The sequence below is a fragment of the Felis catus genome, chromosome A3 (assembly GCF_018350175.1).
Source record: "Felis catus isolate Fca126 chromosome A3, F.catus_Fca126_mat1.0, whole genome shotgun sequence".
NCBI lineage: Eukaryota > Metazoa > Chordata > Mammalia > Carnivora > Felidae > Felis > Felis catus.
Genome location: NC_058370.1, coordinates 54,075,274 through 54,099,775, shown reverse-complemented (window position 1 = coordinate 54,099,775; position 24,502 = coordinate 54,075,274). Strand labels below are relative to the sequence as shown.

General features: G+C 41.6%; 1 long non-coding RNA gene across 2 annotated transcripts in view; it reads right to left on the bottom strand.

The window, feature by feature from the left end:
• Positions 1-24,502, bottom strand: part of LOC109498590 — a 112,448-nt gene that overhangs the window by 78,331 nt on the left and 9,615 nt on the right. The window contains exons 2-3 of one of the 2 annotated variants that reach the window (XR_006595451.1): positions 12,120-12,395; positions 4,289-4,642 (exon numbers count right to left, since the gene is read on the bottom strand). This is a non-coding gene — a long non-coding RNA (uncharacterized LOC109498590). Of the gene's footprint in view, positions 1-4,027; positions 4,643-12,119; positions 12,396-24,502 lie in introns of those variants that run through there. The other variant, XR_006595450.1, reaches the window with a different exon arrangement.

Sequence of the window (24,502 nt, the reverse complement as noted above, 5' to 3'; positions counted from 1 at the left end):
ATGGCGACAATGGTATGGATATTTGTGGCATTGTGGCTAAAGTAATTGAGTGGGAGCAGGGAATTATGAGGAGTGAGGTTGATAAAGGTGATTAAGACCAAATCTGGAAAGATTAGAAGTTGTAATAGTTAGAAATTAGACTTCGTAGTCAAATAGAAGATGAGTTTGGTCTCATGCAAGCTTATATTTGGTGGACCTTTTTACTGTGACAAGGTATGTTCATACACTTGAGATAGTTAAAAAAATTCTGAGGTTCAGGTGTGTGTGTGTGTGTGTGTGTGTGTGTGTGTGTGTGTATGTGTGTGTGTGTGTACACTTGTTTGTCTTTTTATCTTCTGTCTGTTTATCTACCTATCATCTATCTATCTTGTCTGTCTACCTTATTATCTAGCTATCATCTATCATCAATCTATTTGTGGTAGCAGTCAAGTCTGTAAAGTTGTGAAGTTTGGGGTGAATCTGTTAGAAGTTGGATCATGCTTCCAACCCTTCCTCATGTGTGACCTTAGGCAGGTGACTTCACCTCTCAGAGTCCTAGCCGGTTTTGATTTGTAAAGTGGGCATGGTGACAATACCTGCCCCACAGAGTTGCTGTGAAGGTGGCCTGCTGTGTGAGCAGCGTGGTGGGGTGCCTGGCTCTGAGCAGCCCTAATACCTGCTAGTGCTGTCAGTAATATCCTTAATTCTGCAGGGAAACGTTACTACTTGCCTCTGTGTTCAAGCATGAAGAATTGATGTTTTTGAAATAAGGAAGCCATGTTTCAAGAAAGTTGATTCTACAGTGTGTAGAGTGGGCTGATATGGGATGATTGTCTGAGTAGCCAGTTGTGGATCCAAACCATGCACACATGAAAACACGGTGACACAAGAAGATAAATAAGTTTCAGGTGAATGAGACAGACAAGGTGAGCCCCAGAGAGGACAATGAGATAAAGAAAGGAAATGAGATATGAGGTATGGAAAAAGAAGTGAGATCAGAGGTTGGTGCAACTCCTGATCTCGACCCTGGTTTTGGTCAAACAGAATATCATTAACTTATATTTAAGATGGGGTTCTGAGAAAGCCTCATGGAAGATACAGTGGAAATATACTATAATGCTGCCTCTTGCCAGCATTACTCTACCCTTCTTGAGAAAATAAGACTTTCCTTCCCCTTGCCTAGTACCCCTCAACCAGGGATGATAGGAAGCCCTCCTGAAGACTTGTTAACAGCTGGTTAAAAGGTGGGCAAAACCTTGATTCTTGAAGGTAATGCTTTGAATGTACTGAGGGAGTCAGATTTTCTGTTTAGCGGGGAAAGAACTGAAGTTATATTTTACCCTTGCACCTACAAGGATGTGGTAACATATCTCTGGAATGGTATGTGTGGGCTTTTAGGAACAAATGTGGTATTTGGTAAGGCATGGCAGCTGCAGTATTATTTTCTTGGTGACAGAATAAAAATAGTAAAACTAAAAATTGTGTGGATGTGTCCAAGCAGAACAGGGCAGGCCTATGCATGCCTACTTTGCCATGGAGAGGCCCTCATCTGGTCTACCCATGTGACAGGATCTTGACTACATGAGTCATTTGGTTTCACATGGCTTGGGTTCTTCTCCTTTAAATTGACTGAGGGTTTCCATGGAGCTAATTATATATCATTTACTAAACAACCATAAATTGTCTATGTGCATGAATATATGTATACTTGTTACCCAACTGGAATCTCACTGCAGTGCCTTCCTGATTTGAACTTCAACCCCTCTGGTTGCTGGACGGAAGTGTCTCTTCTGTACTATTTCTAATCTAATTCTTCTCTCTCTTCTCCTTCCTATTCTTCCCTATCCTTTTCTTTCTATGATTCTCAGGTGGAATCAATACCTCACAAAGGCGGTTAGTTCTTACTATATCATATCAGAGATAATGTCTTAACTACAAAGAATTCTTCTCCTATCCAACAATCGTATATCTCCTTCCACTCTTTGTGGCTGTTCCTTGCATTTCCATCTCATTACATGTATGGTTGAGTTCCCTCATCCATGATGAGTTCCCTTATCACTCAGAATATGACCTTATTTGGAAATAAGGTAATTGCAGATATAATTAGTTAGGTTAAGATGATGTCATACCGGAGTAGGGTGGGCCCCTAATCCAATATTACCAGAGTCACTGTAAAAAGGGGAAATTTAGACACACACACACACACACACACACACACACACACACACACGAGAACTTCCTGTGAGCATGAAGACAGAGATTGAAGTGTTGAATCTATAAGTCAAGTGACACCCAAGATTTTCAGCAGAGCACCAGATGGTGGGGGAGAGGCAAGGACAGATTCTCCCCACAGTCCTTAGAAAGAACCAGTCCTGCTGACACTGAAATCTCAGACTTCCAGTCTCCAGAACTAGAATTTATTGTGAAACAATACATTTCCGTTGTAAACCACACAGCTTGTGGCACTGTGTTAGGGTGGCCCTTGCAAAGAATCCTCTACATTTTTTTATTAAAAAATTTTAAATGTTTATTTATTTATTTTGAGAGAGAGAGAACACAAGCAGGGGAGGTACAGAGAGAGGGAGGGAGAGAGAGGATCTGAAGCAGGCTTTGTGCGGACAGCAGAGAGTCTGATGAAGGCTCAAACTCACAAACCATGACATCATGACCTGAGCCAAAGTCAGAGGCTTGACTGACCGTGCCACCCAGTCTCTCTGAACCCTCTACATTTTTATGTGTTCTTCATGTATGTAAGCATTTCATCCCTTTCTTATTCCAGAAACAACTTGTATGTTGACACCAAAGAGTCAGTAAAGTTTGAAAAAGAATAGTGTTGGGGTTATAGAAGGCAATTGGAGGAAGTAAAGGCAAAAATTCTGAAAATGAACTCTTTTTTTCCTTTAGCATGTATTATAAATCATATTAATTAGAGCTAAAAGAAGGTATATTGACATTTAAATCTATGAAAAGGTTCATATCTTCAAAGAGTTATTGGTCAACGTTCTGACTTTAGCTTAAAGCTACAATGGGAGGTCTGTGAAGGCAGTGACCTTGTTTGTCTGATTATTATTGTAGTCTCTGTACTAAGTCCACACCTGGCACACAGTTGGTGGGCAATATGTAGTATCTGAGGGCCTGGTTATCTAGGAAAATGAGTTTAGTCATTTGGCAAAACAGAACCAGGTGTTGAAAGCAGATGCCATTATTCAAGTGAGAAAAATGTGAAACGCTAACTTTTGGTCTGGAAATGTGTCTTGTTGTTTCCTACCTGGCCTTTGGGGGATTATTCATGTAAGCATTCAGGAAACATCTAATTGCAGAGGGTACAAAAAATATTACATACTTGTTGGCCTCAAGAAGCTTATGATCCAGTTAAGGAAGACTTGAGTGGAAGCCTGTGGTCATAACATAATAAAATGCACAAATGTGTCTCACTGTTGGTACTGCTGTGGGGGTCCAAAGGAGAGATGTGGGTGTGGCCAATGGGATTCATGGAGAAGGTGAAATGAGGTCTCTCTGAAGCAGTGTCGTTTCACCTATGTATCCTCAGGCTACCAGAGAGCCTGGACCTCACAAAGAGTTTGTTGAATAAATAAATGAGTGTGAGGTTGGCTTCTGGAATTGCTAGGTTTAGAGTGGAGATGAAGGAGTATTCCGTGGGGCCGGACTGGCTTCATGGGTGTGTGACCCGTTCAACTGCACAGGACCCGTGATTTGAAGGGCCCCATGCTTGGCTAATGTGCTTCCATGTTATCTTGAAATTCTTCATGACTTTTCAGCAAGAGGACCCCAATTTTCATTTTTCACTGGGCCCCACAAATTATGTAGCTGGTCTTGCATGTGCTTAAATAGCATCCACACTTATAAGGCATGAGGAGGCTATTGTGAGCATTTGTGTGGATATACATGGAGGAACAATGGGAGCCAAGGCTGAAAGAGCAAGGTGGGTCTAGAGAGAATGAAGGCCAACCTGGAGGCCAAGTAATCTCATGAATGGGACTTGCTTGAATGACACAGTGGTTTTGATAAATATAATTTTTAATTCTGCTGAGAAAAGACCTAAGCCAATCTGGCTGCCGACTAGCTTTTAATCTCTTCTTGGTGGATTGAAGTAGTCACTGAAGAAGTTGACATGTGTGAGGAGGGATAACTTCTTCCAAACCTTCCTACTTCCTTCATTACCAAGAGCAAGCCTCAGAAAAAATTCAGCCACATATACCGACATTAACTGAACAACCATTCTTTAACTGGCAGACACAAAACCACTGAAAAACTTTTCCTATGAGTTTGATGAAACCACTTGACTTACCCTTTTTGGGGCTCAGGCCGTCACTTTCCATCAAGGGTTAATACAAGATTGGCAAGAGAACATTGCAGGGCAGGATTCTCTAGGCTTCTGGCTGGCATTGGGTGACGGATGGTCACAGAGCTCCTTGGGGGTAAAGCCTTGGATGTTATTGCAAGGACGAAGGATACAGGCCTCTCTGGGTACTTGTATCCTATTGACACAAAGATGGACGGTGTCTAGAATAGTTGAGCTATTTCACATATCTTGAATACCTTTATCTTTACCAATGAGAGCCCATTTCTGACTTCTGTCCTGCTTCAACAGTCCCCTATTTTCTCCAGTGCAAACTTCTTCCTGACATTCAGTATATAATCACTAGAAAAGATAAGAGCGTTGGTTGAGATATTGAGTAACAGGAGCACTTAGAGCAGCTGCCTCTAGCATGCAGGCTGGCCAGGACTGTCACCCCCCAAACTGAGGGTCACCCCAGGACTGTGGGTCACCCGAGGACTATGGTTCTGATATTTGGACAGTTAGTTAGCTTGGGCTAATACACATAACACCGTACTACCTCTTCTAAAGCGTTTGAAAGGGAAGTAAACCCCATGACAAATGTTTTGATAGGCCATGCCAGCTAAACGCAGTCCCCGCCACTTTCTACTGTGCTCCACCATGTGGTGAATGTCATACCGTGTGAGTCTGTGAGCCTGGGTATGAAGCATGAGGATGTGGATACTGAAAACCAGGTAAGGGAATTTAGAGCTTATTCAGTAACTGACATTGACAAGCCATGCTTAAATTGAAACATAGGGGAGCACTGGAGAGCTAAATAGATGTACGCTCCTGAGATGGGATTCATGTCCCAATTCCACCATGACTGGATGTGTGGGGACTTGGCTGCCACTTCATCTCCCTGGAGCTGAGTGTCCTCATCTATAAAACGCAGAGACTGGACGAGATGTTCCGTAAGGACCTTTTAACTCCAACATATTACTTTTTTATATTCTACTCTGTGGACACAGGCAGCACGGACTATTTGTGGAGAGAATGTGGGCAGGAATCCTAGTGGGGAGACAAGTACATTTTTAAAACACTTGCAGACAAATATCTGTAAAAATGCCATTCACAGTATGGAATGACTTATTGGTTTCTTGAATCCTACCTCCAACTTTATGCTATAGTGGGCCTTGCTGTGTGGTAAATTTCATCCTACTTATTTATGCATACATGTATTTATTAGACCACCCTCTTAACATAGGATTGAAGGGGAAATTCTTCCATTTTTTTAACTGTTTTTTTATTTTTATGCAGAACACTAGGTGGCGATGTTGTGTTTTTAAAACGACTTTTCTTTTTCCATGCTATTGATGAGATACTACTTAAATATAACTACATTTTCCATTTTAGCTCACCTTGAAATCATACTTCCTCATTGTTTACAATGTGATAAGAACCCTTAATTCTTAAGCTCAGAGGCATTAACATTTTTTGTTGCTGTTGTTCTTCAAGAAAACAATCCCAGCAGCTAAGTAAAATAAAATCAAATAAAATCTACCTTATGGTATAAAAGGAATTTGAACTTTCCCTGCAAAGAGAATTTAGAACTCATTCTGAAAATATTTAGAGGATTGACAGAAGGATTCTTATTCTCTATGGAGAAGAGTGCCAAACCCAATCTTAACCTTTTTTCGGTGTATCTATTTTCAGAGAGACAGAGGAAAAAAAAAAAACAACTCTTTTAAAAAGCAAAGACCATTTTAGGTCATCATCATAATACAATTTTTAGAAAGGAAAGACATTAATCTATCTGAGAGGTAATTCTTTGCAAACAAGGAAAATCAGCCAAGGCATTGCTTTCCACGATGAGAGTGAAACGAGAAAGAAAGGATACATAAGACCCAGAATTTTTCTCCTACATGATAGGGAAGAGCATGGGCTCATCTCCTTCCCAGATACTGGTCGTAGAAACTATCAATTTAGAAGAAAAGTTGTTTGTATGTTCGATGATCTGAGACTGGCTTTCTACAAGTACTGTTATATTGACATCAGGTAAGTCGGGGAATGGGGAGGGAAGATGGATGATGGGGTACTAGTCTTATTTAGTCAGTGATTTATGTCACCAGCCCTCACTGACAAATACACACCCAGCCGCAGTTGCAGAGTGCCTCTGGGACGCCGTTTAAAACCGTGCAGGGGCGGTGGGCTCTGCCCTATCCATCTTAGCTTCATAGGTAGGGCACCAGTCTTTCAGGGTTTGGACTTTCTCCTCTGTTAAATGGGGGCTCCCATCTCTCAGAATTGTGACGATTCAGTGAGTGATGACTGAAAAACAGTGATAAAATACGGTGCATACAACATAGTAGCTATTATTACTCTTTTCCTTTTCTTCTAAAGGTTGGCCCAAAACAACACTAAAGTCACCTGACCTGAAATAATGGCCAAAGTGTTAGTGAAGTTTAGATGTCAAAAGCCAACTCAGACCGGGGCGCTTGGGTGGCGCAGTCGGTTAAGCGTCCGACTTCAGCCAGGTCACGATCTCGCGGTCCGTGAGTTCGAGCCCCCCGTCAGGCTCTGGGCTGGTGGCTCAGGGCCTGGAGCCTGTTTCCGATTCTGTGTCTCCCTCTCTCTCTGCCCCTCCCCCGTTCATGCTCTGTCTCTCTCTGTCCCAAAAATAAATAAACGTTGAAAAAAAAAAAAAGCCAACTCAGACCTTAACAATAGTCATATTTGCTATCGTATTTGCTGTTTATAGCAAATCCACAAGTTGTTTCACGTTCGAAGTAAGTCACTGTCCCTTTTGAAACCACATGTACCTCTCTTCCACAAATAAAAAGCAAAAACAGACAAATAAAAACCCCTAGTATGAGAAGCAACAAACTCCACAAGTGACTTAATCATGTAATAAGTGCTTTTAAAACTGCTCTGGCTTAAGTGTCAGAAATTCCCCAAAGATAGAAATATGAGTGTGAATATTGAAATTTGGTTTTGGTTTGATTTTCCAGATTTATTTAATTTTTAGATGTGAAGTCTAAGTAAGCAAAAATAATTCCGCTTAACTTGTCTTATTGGACAAGTAAGGACTGAAGTGATGCCACAATTGACTGTGCTAGACATTATTCACAAAAATATTTGAAAAAAATGAAGCTTTGTTTCATATATCTGTGAATTTAGATTTTCGTTAGCTTTGCTAGATTTTATGGAGATTATTATTTCATACATACAAATGAATTTATATATATTCCTCTAAATCAGCTGTCCCTAGAACAAGTATTTGTGAAGAAGGTGAGTTCTTTCACTGATATTACAGTAGAAAATGTACAGTGCACAGGACAGGCCCTACAACAAAGAATTATCCAGCCCCAAATGTCAGTGGTGCTGTGGTTGGAGAAACCCTGGCTTAGAGGGAGCTTCCCTATTGTGGAGTTTGGACCCCTATGTTATGGGTTAATATTGTGAGGTAATAATGGGGTATCTGGGTCTCAGGTAAGCATTTGGGATACTCTGTAATGAAAGGATACAGAATGTTTGTGCTCTTTGCTCTTTATCAATGTGTCCACAAGAAATGAAAGCTCATAGCTTTTTAGGGCCTTGGAAGTCTATCATGAAGTCTTCAATGATCTTTTAAATTTTTGTTTAATGTTTATTTATTTTGAGAGAGTGAGAGACCGGGCAGGAGCAGGGGAGGGCAGAGAGAGAGGGAGACACAGAAGCTGAGGCTGGCTCCAGGGTGTGAGCTGTCAGCACAGAGCCCAATGCGGGGCTCAAACTCATGAATGTCGAGATCACGACCTGAGCCAAGTCGGACGCTTAACTGACCAAGCCACCCAAGCGCCCCAAGACTTCAATCATCTTTTTAAGAGAACAAACTAAACCTTGTGTATTACCAGTGCTATATGATTGCTCTAATATAATGCAAGTTCTCATTCTGAGTGAGTCTGTTTGAAATAATTAGTGTTTTACTAGCATATGAAGCAAGAGAGAAGTGTGTTTTTAAACAATGTTCAGTTGAGGAGGTACTACATAGCAGGCTCTGGGGATAGGCTAGTGGGTTACAAGATGCATTCACTGACTTCAGAGAACTGATAGTCATAAGGTAAGGACAACTGTGAATCAAATCATAACCTGAATTGGTGTAAAATCGCAGTGGACTGGGTGTTGTGAAGGAGAGGAACCTAGTCTCCAGGAGCAGAAGGGAGAGAGGTGTCAGGGAGAAGAGGGTGGTAGAGAAGGTCAAGGAGGTCAAGAAGGCCAGGACTGCTGGGGGAGTGATGAGGGAGTTGCTGGAAGGTCAAGCAGGGAAGGCAGAAGGGGCAAGCGGCGTTAGGAATTTAGATCTATATCTTAAGAACAGTAAGAAGCATCAAATTAATCAGGAACATGTGATAATCAGTTTTTCTTTTTTTAAAAAAAAAACACTCTGGTTGGAGAATGGAAAATGAATGGGGTGAACATAATTGTGTTGTTCTTATTCCCACTGGGTAAATGATATCCAATATTTCTCCCCAGTCAGGTTTTGGTCACATGAGGGAGAGCCCTTGCCTGTAATAGCCTGGGGTGTGAGATGGGCTTCTTAAGTAAGCTGATGTATGGAACCAATGTGAAAATTCAAAAAGTGATGCCCTGAAGGTGAGGCAAGGCCTGAGTTGGGGCAGTCGGTCCAAAACCAAAAATCTATGAGTTTAGATAAAAAGAATAAAACAAGATGGGCACTAAAGCAAGAAATTCACTGTTGGAGAACTACACAGGTCTTGGAAAAGGAAAGCCTGGAAGGACTTCCAAACCATGGCAGGCATATTCCTGTGACTTTTCATGGACACAGCATAGCAGGCACCCTTCTCCCAGATGGCCTCTCGCTTACGAAGGGTGGGAGCCAGGGTGTTCTTGTGTTAGATCAACAAATTGTCTTATGTAACTCTTGAAGATTTCTTTTCTTTCTTTTTTTTTTTAATGGGTTCTTATTTAAAGCCATTTATACCAATTTTGTATTCTTCTGCCACAACACTTCCTCAGTTTGTAGTTTGTGATTGTGTTCTGACATTATTTTTACTTTTCCAGTGAGATTTGCCCTCACAGAAAGGAAGTGTTTAACTCCATAGTCTTCACATACTATTCCCTCTCCTAGCCAGTATTACTGCAGCAATGTTATTATGGTGACAAGGAATTGCAAACGTCATTCTTCTGCCTTGCAATATTTTTTTTCTTCAATATATGAACCTTCCAATATTTTTATGTATGTATGTATGTATGTATTTTAAAGTTTATTTATTATTATTGTTATTGTTATTATTTACATCCAACTTAGTTAACATATACTGCAATAATGATTTCAGGAGTAGAATCTAGTGATTCATCGCCTGCATATAACACCCAGTGCTCATCCCAAGTGTCCTCCTTAATGTCCCTTACCCATTTAGCCCATCCCCCCACCCCCCCTCCAGCAACCCTCAGTTTGTTCTCTATGTTTAAGAGACTCTTATGTTTTCTCCCCCTCTCTGTTTTTATATTATTTTGTTTCCCTTCCCTTGTGTTCATCTGTTCTGTGTCTTAAAGTCCTCATATGAGTGAAGTCACGTGATATTTGTCCTTCTCTGACTAATTTCGCTAAGCCTAATACCCTCTAATTCCATCCACATTGTTGTAAATGGCAAGATTTCATTCTTTTTGATTGCTGAGTAATATTCCATTGTATATATATATTCAACATCTTCTTTATCCATTCATCTGTTGATAGACATTTGGGCTCTTTCCACACTTTGGCTATTTTCAATAGTGTTGCAATAAACATTGGGGTGCATGTGCCCCTTTGAAATAGCATACCTATATCCCTTGCATAGATACCTGGTGGTGCAATTGCTGGGTCATAGGATAGTTCTATTTTTAACTTTTTGAGGAACTTCCATACTGTTTTTCAGAGTGGCTGCACCGGTTTCCATTCCCATCAGCAGTGCAAGAGGGTTCCTCTTTCTCTACATCTTCGCCAACATCTGTTGTTGCCTGAGTTGTTAATTATAGCCATTCTGACTGGTGTGAGGTGGTATCTCAGTGTGGTTTTGATTTGTATTTCCCTGATGATGAGTGATGTTGAGCATTTTTTCATGCGTCAGTTGGTTATCTGGATGTCTTCTCTGGAGTTGTGTCTATTCATGTCTTTTGCCCATTTATTCACTGGGTTATTTGTTTTTTGGGTCTTGAGTTTGCTAAGTTCTTTATTGATTTTGGATACTAATCCTTTATCTGATATGTCATTTGCAAATGTCTTCTCCCATTCCGTTGGTTGCCTTTTAGTTTTGCTTATTGTTTCCTTCACTGTGCAGCAGGTTTTTATCTTAATGAGGTCCCAATAGTTCATTTTTGCTTTTGTTTCCCTTGCTTCTGGAGACATGTTGAGTAAGAAGTTACTGCAGCTGAGGTCAAAGAGGTTTTTGCCTGCTTTCTTCCCTAGGATTTTGATGGCTTCCTGTTTTACGTTTATGTCTTTCATTCATTTTGAGTTTATTTTTGTGTATGGTGTAAGAAAGTGGTCCAGGTTCATTCTTCTGAATGTCACTGTCCAGTTTTCCCAGCACCACTTGCTGAAGAGACTGTCTTTATTCCATTGGATATTCTTTCCTGCTTTGTCAAAGATTAGTTGGCCATACATTTTTAGGTCCATTTCTGGGTTCTCTATTGTGTTCCATTGATCTAAGTGTCTGTTTTTGTAACTGTTGCAAATTTCTGGTGCCGAATATGAATTTCCCAAATCACCATTCCAGATGGCATCTTCCCCACAATGCACCAATGCAGGACCTTCATGGTATCACCAGGAGTCCAATACTCTTTAAGATTCTTTAGATACCCCTGGTAGGCATGTTGTTGGACTGCATGGTGGGATATGGGGTGTCAGCAGATTGGGAGAGGTGGGCAGTTGCCAAAGACAGGGTGAACGCCCATGGAAGGGAAAATTCAGTAGAGAGGCCATAGGACTGATGACTTTGTCATCTCAGAGGTTTAAACAAATTTTTTTATGTTTATTTATTTTTCAGACAGAAACAGAGCATGAGTGGGGGAGGGGCAGAGAGAGCGGGAGACACCGAATCTGAAGCAGGCTCCAGGCTCCAAACTGTTTGCACAGAGCCCGACACGGGGCTCAAATCCACGAACTGTGAGATCACGACCTGAGCTGAAGTCGGAAGCTTAACTGACTGAGCCACCCAGGCGCCCCTCAGGGGTTTTATTTAAAAGAACACCGCAACGGGGTGCCTGGGTGGCTCAGTTTGTGTCCGGATATCGGCTCAGGTCATGATCTGGAGGTTCTTGAGTTCAAGCTGGCATTGGGCTCTCTGCTGTCAGCACAGAGCCTCTTTTGCATCCTCTGTCTCCCTCCCTCTCTCTCTGCCCCTCCCCATGTGCTTGCACACGCTACACGCTCTCTCTTTCTCTCTCTCTCAAAAATAAATAAACATTGAAAAATAAAAGAATAACACAAGAATGGATTTCCCCACCATTGCAATTTGACCTCATCTCGTTGTTCTGTGTCAAACCATGCAGCCACACATTGTGACTCTGCTCCTGGGGCCTTCTGGTGGAACTCAGGAAAATCAGGAAGCATGTCTGGGGACTTGGTGGGTGATCCACAGGGGATGTGCTGACATCTGTTGCTAGGAGCCCCCTCCTCCCCTGCAGCGATGGGAAGAACACATAAGTCTACCTTTGAGTGATGAATTCAGGCAAATGGAGGGGTGATGGGCAGGCCTTGGCTTGGTTTCCTTCTGCTCACTGCGCAGTGTGGGTCTCTGTCTGCTTCCCCAGGATCTGTCCCCTCATTTCAGCCCCGAACATCTACCCACATTGCTCCCACCACCTCCTCTCTCACCATCTTCCCCATGCAGCCCTCATCGAATCTTCCTGGGAAGGGGAGCTGTTGCTCCGAGTTCTCTGCTCTGTTTACAGTACTTTTTATGGCACATAGTCTCTGTTCTACTCAGGGATTTACCCTTTGATTTTTTTGATCAATTCAGTCATCACATCCTCTATCCTATGATTGAGATTCATATTTGGAAATTTAAAAACAGAACATTAACTGTGTCTTGCACTTTGCATTCCTTCTATAATGCAATGCTTCTGATGGATGGAGCTCAACCGTCAGGAGCTAGGGGAAAGAAAGAAAAATTCAAAAATTAATACCCCAGGAAATTATCTTTCTGAATTCTCTGGTTAATTGCTCGATTCTCTAACTCTCACCATACTTTCTGGAGGGTGGCAGCTATGCCTACCTTGTTCACTATGGCTTACCTACCTCCTGGCACAGTGTCCAACACGTACTGGGTAAATGCTTGGGAGATAAATAAGCAGATGTTTTAATTTTTGTGGACATTGTTTTATATCGACTAAGGTTATTTTCAGCTGTTGTCCCAGGACTGTTACTGCAAAGGCTTAAGCCGGCAGCTACTTTTTCTCATGTGCAGTCTGGAGGCTGGTAACCTGGGATGGAGCCACTCAAGGTGGTCATCAAAGAAGCTGTTCTGTTTTCCTGCTCCATTCTTTGCATGAGCCTTTTTTTTTTAATTTTTAAAAATGTTTATTCATTTTTGAGAGAGAGAGAGACAGAGCATGAGCAGGGGAGGAGCAGAAAGAGAGGGAGACACAGAATCGGAAGCAGGGTCCAAGCTCCGAGCTGTCAGCACAGAGCCTGAAGCGGGGATCCAACTCACAAACAGTGAGATCATGACCTGAGCCAAAGTTGGACGCTTAACCGACTGAGCCACCCAGGCACCCCCTTTGCTTGAGGCTTTTGAACTCACAGTTGCAAGATGATCGTACCACACACCCCCAGGTGGGATGAAGAGGAAGTTCAAGGGGCAAAACAAGATGATCCTGTATCTTTTCACTGTTAGAAATAAAGTAGCATGTTCAGAAGCTTCGCTAATATCTCTGTAACAAACTGTATTACATGGCATCCTTTGCAGCAAGGGGGAAGAAATCAAATTTATTTTAATCTATGAGTAGAGTAACCTGGATTCTCTTGGTGTCTGCTACACTAAAACCCTTGGTAAAGGGTTTTGTATAGTGCACATGTTGTATCTACATTGAATACCCTACTTTTTCAATGTACATAAAAATAGTTTCTTTATGTTATTTACTAACAAAAAGAAGTTTATAAACATCCTTCCCAGCATGGCATTTTTGAGAAACTTTTGAGAGCATATCTAAAGTTGCTTTATTAAAAGAGGAGGCTGGCAATATTTCTGACAATGTCTTAAGGAAAAAAAAAAAAACCTTGCAGTGGTGCTCATGAAAATAATCTAAACTGATTGTATCTGATCAGTAATTCAGAATTTAGATTAAGCAAGAGTGGAATTCAAAGATAAATGATCCCTTTAAGAAAACGTTCAGTTAGTATACTCCTATTCATCTCCACTAATGGTGTATTTTTTTCACACAGTCAAGACATGGTTTTTTTCATCCATGTACTCTGTGGACAACACCGAGCACCTACTAGGGTCCAGGTGCTGTGATTACGTGTGAATGTATTCATTCAAGACGGACGGTGAGGTGCATCGGCGTGCTGGGGCTGCGGCACTGCCTTCGATCAACAAGGGCTGAGCCCTCATGAAGCTTGCATTTTAGAGGCAGGCGGCAGAAAATAAATGTACAGGTAGATAAAGAACACCTTGTAAACAGAAATCATCACTTGAAGAAAATAAAACAAGGCTCAGAGTAAGAGTAACCAGGTGACTGGTGGAACAGGGAGCCCTTTTACATTGGGTAGTCAGGTGTCCTTCCTGAGATGCGAGGGAGAGGAGGGAAGCAACCAGGAGGCGGGGGGCAGGGGTGGGGACCCCAGGCAGAAGGGACAGTCAGTGCAAAGCTCTGAAACTGAACAACGTAGACCTCTGACCAGGAGAAAATCCTGGTGTGGCTGAGAGTAGTAAGGGGACTGGGGTGCACGATCACAAGGGACTAGATCACAGAGGTCCTTCAGGCCATGTGAAGGAGGTCTGACTTAATCTTAAATGAAATTAGCAGCCACTGGAATGCTACGTCTGATTTGTGACCTAAATTTTTTTTTTATTTTATATATGAAATTTATTGTCAAATTGGTTTCCATACAACACCCAGTGCTCATCCCAAAAGGTGCCCTCTTCAATACCCATCACCCACCCTCTCCTCCCTCCCACCCCCCATCAACCCTCAGTTTGTTCTCAGTTTTTAACAGTCTCTTATGCTTTGGCTCTCTCCCACTCTAACCTCTTTTTTTTTTTTCCTTCCCCTCCCCCATGGGTTCTTGTTAAGTTTCTCAGGATCCACATAAGAGTGAAACCATATGGTATCTGTCTTTCTCTGTATGGCTTATTTCACTTAGCATCACACTCTCCAGTTCCATCCACGATGCTACAAAAGGCCATATTTCATTTTTTCTCATTGCCACGTAGTATTCCATTGTGTATATAAACCACAATTTCTTTATCCATTCATCAGTTGATGGACATTTAGGCTCTTTCCATAATTTGGCTATTGTTGAGAGTGCTGCTATGAACATTGGGGTACAAGTGCCCCTATGCATCAGTACTCCTGTATCCCTTGGATAAATTCCTAGCACGGCTATTGCTGGGTCATAGGGTAGGTCTATTTTTAATTTTCTGAGGAACCTCCACACTGCTTTCCAGAGCGGCTGCACCAATTTGCATTCCCACCAACAGTGCAAGAGGGTTCCCGTTTCTCCACATCCTCTCCAGCATCTATAGTCTCCTGATTTGTTCATTTTGGCCACTCTGACTGGCGCGAGGTGATACCTGAGTGTGGTTTTGATTTGTATTTCCCTGATAAGGAGCGACGCTGAACATCTTTTCATGTGCCTGTTGGCCATCCGGATGTCTTCTTTAGAGAAGTGTCTATTCATGTTTTCTGCCCATTTCTTCACTGGGTTGTTTGTTTTTCGGGTGTGGAGTTTGGTGAGCTCTTTATAGATTTTGGATACTAGCCCTTTGTCCGATATGTCATTTGCAAATATCTTTTCCCATTCCATTGGTTGCCTTTTAGTTTTGTTGGTTGTTTCCTTTGCTGTGCAGAAGCTTTTTATCTTCATAAGGTCCCAGTAATTCACTTTTGCTTTTAACTCCCTTGCCTTTGGGGATGTGTCGAGTAAGAGATTGCTACAGCTGAGGTCAGAGAGGTCTTTTCCTGCTTTCTCCTCTAAGGTTCTGATGGTTTCCTGTCTCACATTCAGGTCCTTTATCCATTTTGAGTTTATTTTTGTGAATGGTGTGAGAAAGTGGTCTAGTTTCAACCTTCTGCATGTTGCTGCCCAGTTCTCCCAGCACCATTTGTTAAAGAGGCTGTCTCTTTTCCATTGGATGTTCTTTCCTGCTTTGTCAAAGATGAGTTGGCCATACATTTGTGGGTCTAGTTCTGGGGTTTCTCTTCTATTCCATTGGTCTATGTGTCTGTTTCTGTGCCAATACCATGCTGTCTTGATGATGACAGCTTTGTAGTAGAGGCTAAAGTCTGGGATTGTGATGCCTCCTGCTTTGGTCTTCTTCTTCAAAATTCCTTTGGCTATTCGGGGCCTTTTGTGGTTCCATATGAATTTTAGGATTGCTTGTTCTAGTTTCGAGAAGAATGCTGGTGCAATTTTGATTGGGATTGCATTGAATGTGTAGATAGCTTTGGGTAGTATTGACATTTTGACAATATTTATTCTTCCAATCCATGAGCAGGGAATGTCTTTTCATTTCTTTAAATCTTCTTCAATTACCTTCATAAGCTTTCTATAGTTTTCAGCATACAGATCCTTTACATCTTTGGTTAGATTTATTCCTAGGTATTTTATGCTTCTTGGTGCAATTGTGTATGGGATCAGTTTCTTTATTTGTCTTTCTGTTGCTTCATTGTTAGTGTATAAGAATGCAACTGATTTCTGTACATTGATTTTGTATCCTGCAACTTTGCTGAATTCCTGTATCAGTTCTATCAGACTTTTGGTGGAGTCTATTGGATTTTCCATGTATAATATCATGTCATCTGCAAAAAGTGAAAGCTTGACTTCATCTTTGCCAATTTTGATGCCTTTGATTTCCTTTTGTTGTCTGATTGCTGATGCTAGAACTTCCAGCACTATGTTAAACAGCAGCGGTGAGAGTGGGCATCCCTGTCGTGTTCCTGATCTCAGGGAGAAAGCTCTCAGTTTTTCCCCGTTGAGGACGATGTTAGCTGAGGGCTTTTCATAAATGGCTTTTATGATCTTTAAGTATGTTCCTTCTATCCCGACTTTCTCAAGGGTTTTTATTAAGAAAGGGTGCTGGATTTTGTCAAAGGCCTTTTCTGCATCGATTGACAGGATCATATGGTTCTTCTCTTTTTTTTTGTTAATGTGATGTATCACGTTGATTGATTTGCGAATGTTGAACCAGCCCTGCATCCCAGGAATGAATCCCACTTGATCATGGTGAATAATTCTTTTTATATGCCGTTGAATTCGATTTGCTAGTATCTTATTGAGAATTTTTGCATCCATATTCATCAGGGATATTGGCCTGTAGTTCTCTTTTTTTACTGGGTCTCTGTCTGGTTTAGGAATCAAAGTCATACTGGCTTCATAGAATGAGTCTGGAAGTTTTCCTTCCCTTTCTATTTCTTGGAATAGCTTGAGAAGGATAGGTAGTATCTCTGCTTTAAACGTCTGGTAGAACTCCCCTGGGAAGCCATCTGGTCCTGGACTCTTATTTGTTGGGAGATTTTTGATAACCAATTCAATTTCTTCGCTGGTTATGGGTCTGTTCAAGCTTTCTCTTTCCTCCTGATTGAGTTTTGGAAGAGTGTGGGTGTTCAGGAATTTGTCCATTTCTTCCAGGTTGTCCAATTTGTTGGCATATAATTTTTCATAGTATTCCCTGAAAATTGCTTGTATCTCTGAGGGATTGGTTGTAATAATTCCATTTTCATTCATGATTTTATCTATTTGGGTATCTCCCTTTTCTTTTTGAGAAGCCTGGCTAGAGGTTTGTCAATTTTGTTTATTTTTTCAAAAAAACCAACTCTTGGTTTCGTTGATCTGCTCTACAGTTTTTTTAGATTCTATATTGTTTATTTCTGCTCTGATCTTTATTATTTCTCTTCTTCTGCTGGGTTTAGGCTGCCTTTGATGTTCTGCTTCTAGTTCCTTTAGGTGTGCTGTTAGATTTTGTATTTGGGATTTTTCTTGCTTCTTGAGATAGGCCTGGATTGCAATGTATTTTCCTCTCAGGACTGCCTTCGCTGTGTCCCAAAGCATTTGGATTGTTGTATTTTCATTTTCATTTGTTTCCATATGTATTTTTAATTTCTTCTCTAATTGCCTGGTTGACCCACTCATTCGTTAGTAGGGTGTTCTTTAACCTCCATGCTTTTGGAGGTTTTCCAGACTTTTTTCTGTGGTTGATTTCAAGCTTCATAGCATTGTGGTCTGAAAGTATGCATGGTATAATTTCAATTCTGGTAAACTTATGAAGGGTTGTTTTGTGACCCAGTATATGATCTATCTTGGAGAATGTTCCATGTGCACTTGAGAAGAAAGTATAGGGGCGCCTGGGTGGCGCAGTTGGTTAAGCGTCCGACTTCAGCCAGGTCATGATCTCGCGGTCTGTGAGTTCGAGCCCCACATCAGGCTCTGGGCTGATGGCTCAGAGCCTGGAGCCTGTTTCCGTTTCTGTGTCTCCCTCTCTCTCTGCCCCTCCCCCGTTCATGCTCTGTCTCTCTCTGTCCCAAAAATAAATAAACGTTCAAAAAAAAAAAAAAAAAGAAAGTATACTCTGTTGCTTTGGGATGCAGAGTTCTAAATATATCTGTCAAGTCCATCTGATCCAATGTCTCATTCAGGGCCCTTGTTTCTTTATTGTCCGTGTGTCTAGATGATCTATCCATTTCTGTAAGTGGGGTGTTAAAGTCCCCTGCAATTACCACATTCTTATCAATAAGGTTGCTTATGTTTATGAGTAATTGTTTTATATATTTGGGGGCTCCGGTATTCAGCGCATAGACATTTATAATTGTTAGCTCTTCCTGATGGATAGACCCTGTAACTATTATATAATGTCCTTCTTCATCTCTTGTTACAGTCTTTAATTTAAAGTCTAGTTTGTCTGATATAAGTATGGCTATTCTAGCTTTCTTTTGGCTTCCAGTCGCATGATAAATAGTTCTCCATCCCCTCACTCTCAATCTAAAGGTGTCCTCAGGTCTAAAATGAGTCTCTTGTAGACAGCAAATAGATGGGTCTTGTTTTTTTATCCATTCTGATACCCTATGTCTTTTGGTTGGCACATTTAATCCATTTACATTCAGTGTTATTATAGAAAGATACGGGTTTAGAGTCATTGTGATGTCTGTATGTTTTATGCTTGTAGTGATGTCTCTGGTACTTTGTCTCACAGGGTGTGACCTAAAATTTTAGTGCGATGATTAGCTCTAGGCATTAGGGCTGGCAGTGGTAGGGTGGGCAGTGAGGTATGGTACTTGGATTAAGCTGTGGGGTAGACTTGGGAGGTGGAGACTGTGAGATTGGCTGTAGCCTTCTGTGGGGTGCAGAGGGGAAGAGAATCAAGATCACTCCCAGCTTGTGGATGGGGCACAGCACTACCTCTGTTGGTTAGCTCCTGCTGTCCTAACAAAGTACTCTAGGCTGGGGGGCTTATGCAACAGGCATTCATTTTTGGACAGTCCCGGAAGTTGGAAATCCAAGTTCATGGGTCCGCAGGTTTGGTTTCTCCTGAGGCCTCTCTCCTTGGCTTGCACATGGCTGCCATCTTGCTGTGTTGTGTCCTCAGGAGCTCTGTGCTCTGTGTTCATGCATCCCTGGTGTCTCCCCTATTCATCTGTGTCCAAATTCCCTCTTCCTACGGAGACCCCGGTCAGACTGAATTAGAGCCGACCCTAACTTCTTATTTTAACTCCATCACCTCTTTAAAGGCTCCATCTCCAAACACACTCACATTCTGAGCAGGGGGCGGAGAGGGGCCGAAGAAGGAGCAGGAGAAAAGAAACTTTTGGAAATGATTCTTATGTTTTGCTCAGTGAGAGAAGTTGTCAAGTGCAATTATATTTACTCAGATATAAAATTTTGCTTCAGAATGTAAGAAATTTCATGATCATAGATGACCTTTGATACTGAGAAAATTGGTTAGCTCTTTGGGGAGGGAGATGGGTAGAAATGATTTGCATTCTGAGGCGGGAGTAGTTAGTAAAAAGAATGGCCCAGCTCAAATGTCAGATTGACCGCTAGTTTCTTAGTGCTTTGAAATCATGGAAACTCCAGGGGAAGACCTTCTCACAATGAAAATACTTTATTGTTTTTTCCTGGTAACATAAATCATGGGTGATTATTCACATATCATTGGTGCATCATTAGACACTCAGAGAATGCGATGCAGGGGATATGTAAGGAAGAAAAGGAAATCATCTGAAATTCTACCCTCCGAGATCACCAGCATTAACAGGGGTTCACAGTAGTTTCTTCATGCTTTGCTTTATGCATATATATGTGCATCTATAATTCATACCATGCAAGCTAATACTTTATTCAGAGTAGTGTATGTGTGTGTGTGTGTGTGTGTGTGTGTGTGGTGTGACTGTGTGTGGACGCATATTCCTCCTCCACTCCCTGGGAACTCTGCTGGCAACCTGGTTTGTATGCTCTCTTTTCTCCAAGGACCCATGTTCACTTACCAATATATGCCTGTATCTACACTCAAACAACAGCTTCGATTTTAAAGTCAGTTTTTCCAAAGTACGATCTCAAGTGAATGTGTCCGGCTATGCAAACACACTTTTTTCCTCACCTCACTTTCTCATTCACCTCTCTTCTTTTCAAGGGTTCTGCCTCATAAACGCTAATGGTGTGCTTGCTTTGTTCCTTGAATACAATTTCTGTGCCTGTTGAGACACTGTATTTCATCCCTGTGAACAGCACATCCTTGTTTGATTTCCTTCTTTCCCAGTTTGTCCTTCTCCCACCTATTCTAGGTGGAGGAGATGATGGGGCACTTGCTGGTGGACAGATGATGCGATTAGATGCTCAATTAGCATACACCCTGCAGATTTTTCTCCCAGCACATTCCCTCTCTGTGTTAATTCTGTCTAAATGTCAGTGAGTCAGAGGGTGTTTCTACACATTATTATTATTAGTTATTCTGCACTCTGGTTCACTGTTTGAATTGACCCTGACCTTGGTTTAGAAATCCACAAAGTGCTTCTCTGACCTTTTGGTCTTTGCCACTGCTTTTTACAAAGGTAAAGAATTGTTCTTTCCTTATTGAAGAGACTTGGATTCCCACACAAGGCAAGAATCCAGTTTCTATGGCTTTCCTTCCTACAGAGCCCACCCAGGCAACTTCCCAACCATCTGCTCACCTCTTCCACACAGCTTCACTGATCTCAGTGCAGAGAATGACCACTGCTTGACTGAACTTGCCTGGCAATCAAAGTTGTTTCAATTGAAATTATGTTCCAGTCTTTCAATGAAATGTCATTCTCTTCAGGGATGCTTGGGTGGCAGAAAGCAAAATTGTTCTATGCTTCTGATTAGCATGCTTTTCACCGTGGGGAATATTCTTAGCATGGGTCTTGACCCCAGGGAAGCAATATGATTTCTGGTTTTAATGTTATGAAATGTTAACCCTAAAGGGCAAAGCAGATATTACTAGTTGTACATTCTTAATGACACACACACTAAATGAGTTGCAACCCTGAATACAGATAAAATAAAAGTTAATGGAAATATATTATGGCATTATTAGAGTTTATTGGAAACTTACTGAGATTGTATTTAAAATTTTGTGTGAAAGGTGAAGTTATAATGAAATTATGCAAAGGGAGAGGTTCTAGAATGATCAAGAAGTAAGTACTTCTCCAGCTGTCAGTACTTTCTCCAGCTGTCACCTGTCCGTGAGTGGATTTAAGGCCATGTTCACTATTTCCAAAGGCCAATTCTTCATGACCATTGTTAGCACAGACTTGTTCTCACCAGGTCTGACACTACACCCAAGAGGAAATGAGGGCTGAATCCAGAGGGTGGCACATTCTGCAGGCCAAGCTCCTTGTTCTCTTGTGCATGTAACTCTGAGCCCACAGGACAGGGGGTGGCTGTGGGACTGGGAAGGAGACTGGTAGCTGCCAAACTTCCCGGATGCACTGAGTGGTGAATAGGTCCGAACGCCAGTTCTGTTGGATATCTGTGCTGAGAACTCTGTCCCAGAATTCAGAGCTTTCTGGGGACCATCAAGTAGACTGATGTTCCCCATGGTTGGCCCTGTTGTCTCTACTTCTAGGAATATGTGGACAAAAAACTATCCTTTGTTGCTCAAGAATGAGGCTTCAGCTCATGGAATGTTTCTACAGTGTCAAACCTTCAACAGTTCAATACTGGTGTAGTGTGTGTGTGTGTGTGTGTGTGTGTGTGCGTTTTCATGTGTGCAAATGTTCTGACCTCATTTTGGAAATTTAAATGCAGGTTAACATAACTTGGTTTCCCTGCTGTGTGGGTGCCTAGGAAATGTAATTGAATCTAACCAACATGTATGCTCTGTGGAAGGGACAGATGAGTTTCCTGTGGGGAATGGAGAATAATACAGGTGGTTCGGAATTGGAAAACAGCCTGTGGAAGCAAATGAACTCCACCCTAAAAACTGGAGTTTCCAGGAAGGTCTGCATTCTCACCTGAAGTCTTGTTGCCCATCTGAGGAAATCTAAGCAGTTCATTTAAGCCCGTGGGAATTTTTTAGGCAAAAATTTTGTCAATTATAAAAGGACTAAATTGGCTGTGTGACTTAAAAAACTCCTTCTAGGGGCATACCAGTGGCTCAGTTGGTTGAGCGTCCGACTCTTGATTTTCACTCAGGTCATGATCTCATCGTTCATGAGTTTGAGCCCTGCACTGGGCTTTGCACTGACAGCATGGAACCTGATTGGGATTCTCTCTCCTCTCTCTCTCTGCCCCTCCCCCACTTGTGCTCTGGTTCTTTCTCTCTCTCTCCCTTTCTCTTTCAAAACAAACAAACAAACAAACAAGCAAACATTTAAAAATCTTCCAGATTGAAAATTATCAGCGAAACGTGAAATGATAGACTGACTGCCACTGTCTTCAGATGCATATGTACAAAAGCACTAAATAGAGCATTCGAAAAAGCATGTAATAAGCAAAGAAATCCAGTAACTTCCAGAACTTAAGTTATAACTAGGGTAGAAGTTAGACGCCCTAAAAATCCCCTTTAGCAATTATTACATTACACAAACCATTGCCCTGATCATTCCTTCATTCATAAAATATTTTGAGTTCACACTCTGTGGGTGGTGGTTGCAAGGTGCTAGGAATACAAATGAAATAAGATGCACTTCTCTTCCTTGAAGGAGTCATAGGAGGTTGGTCCTGGAGAAAGGGTGGGAAGTACATGGTACAGAAGCTAATTACCACACAGTATAATGAGAGCTACAACATAAGTACATCCCTTAAAGGACAACTTGCTGCCTAGGAAATACTGATCTTGTGGAACGTGTCCATCCATGTTGTAAAAATGTAAGATGGAAGTGATCACAAAATGCTCATATATGCTCCCCACTCACTGGTTTTTCAGACGGTAAAACCAATCACTGTAAAATGTATATGTGAGTATAATATATGAGCTGTTCAGTGGAATGAACGCAAGACAATATAGAAGGGGTATTGGCTCTGAAATGAGGCGGAGGCAAATTTAGATTCTGGCTCCTATTAGGTTGGTAACCCAACTTCAAGTTTCAATTCCCTTGTTTATACAAAGGACAACAGTGCCTTCCTCACTTTCTGAGACATTGAAATAGAATAATGTGAAAGGATCTAATTTTCTGGCTGGCTCTCTTGGTGTTTTATTGTTTCAACTTCTGTTGGGCACTATTTCCCCTATGTATCTAGCAATGTTTCTTTTATTTTACTGAAATTCCCCATCAGTACAAGCGATAAAAGTCTTCCTTTTTCTCTGGTACAACTGAAGCATCTTCGTATCTGGAATTAAATTTGTATTGTTAACACATTCCCGTTTACATAGTGATGGGACTTCAGCTCTTTTATGAGGCTCCCTAGAAAATGTGCACATGGTGAGGGAGCATCTCCATGGGCTTCCAGACTATCCACAGTGTGACCTCTATCTCCTCTGTCAGTTACGTTCTACCAGCTCTTAATCCCCCTAAGGGCCATTTTGGCCACTTCTCTGTCTCTGTTACAAATTGCCTGTCCATTGCCACTCAGCCCAACACCCTTTACCTTTTCACTTGGCCAGAAACTGTCTACTTAGAACCTAATATATGCCAAGTGCCAGGCGACATATCTTCTGCTTTGTAGGAATTGTCTGTGACACAGTAACTTGCCTATCACTATGCCCTGTTATTTCTACTGCCTGGAAAGCCATTGCTAGGGCTCACTTTGTTTTTGCTTATAGGGAAATATCATCTCCTCCTCTGAAGTTCACCCTTGTAGATGGGCCTTGCTGTATGGTTTCTTGACCCAAGGGTTTTTGATTTGTACATCATTTTGCTTCCTGGTGCTATATCTGCCACAAAGTTGACTGGCCAGTTGGGAGTCCCTGAAATCCACACTACAATTTAGTTTTTGATGTACCTATCACTGTTTGCTCCAGATTTCTTTTTAAGGCTCTGAATACCACTGTTGAACGAAGTTTGAACTCTTTTTCTAGAAGGCTCCTTGTTTCCCATGTAAATTGGTGGAAACAGACACCTGAGTACAGTGTCTCACACTCATAGATACACACTCCTAGATATGTGTGTATTAAGTATGAAGTTGGGACATGCAGAGATGCTTCAAGATTTAAAACAAAATGGAATATTTCTTTTAAAAGAGCTCTTGACTTCCAGTCAAATTGATGGATTGAGCATAACAGATCTTGTTCTACTCCAGACACAGAGAAGTTCTGGATGAAATATTTTAAAATATTGTCAAGGTTCACAAAACAAAAAATGGAGGAAAGCTGAACTGAGCCAGCCCCTGGATTAGTGGCCCCTCATGCAGAGCTTTTGACAATTATATGGGATTGGGAAACAAATATGTAGGTTCACACTAAGCAGGGAGAAAACTGAGCTCTTAGGTTGAAGCCAGGAGCTTGGGGAATTGTTACCTCTTCTTGAATGGGGACTGGACTATCTACCTACTAGGTCAAGGTCAGAGTAGAGAGCAAACTGACCACTCCTGATCATGGCTGTAAGCAGAATTATTCATAACCAGAACTTCAGGCCTGTGGA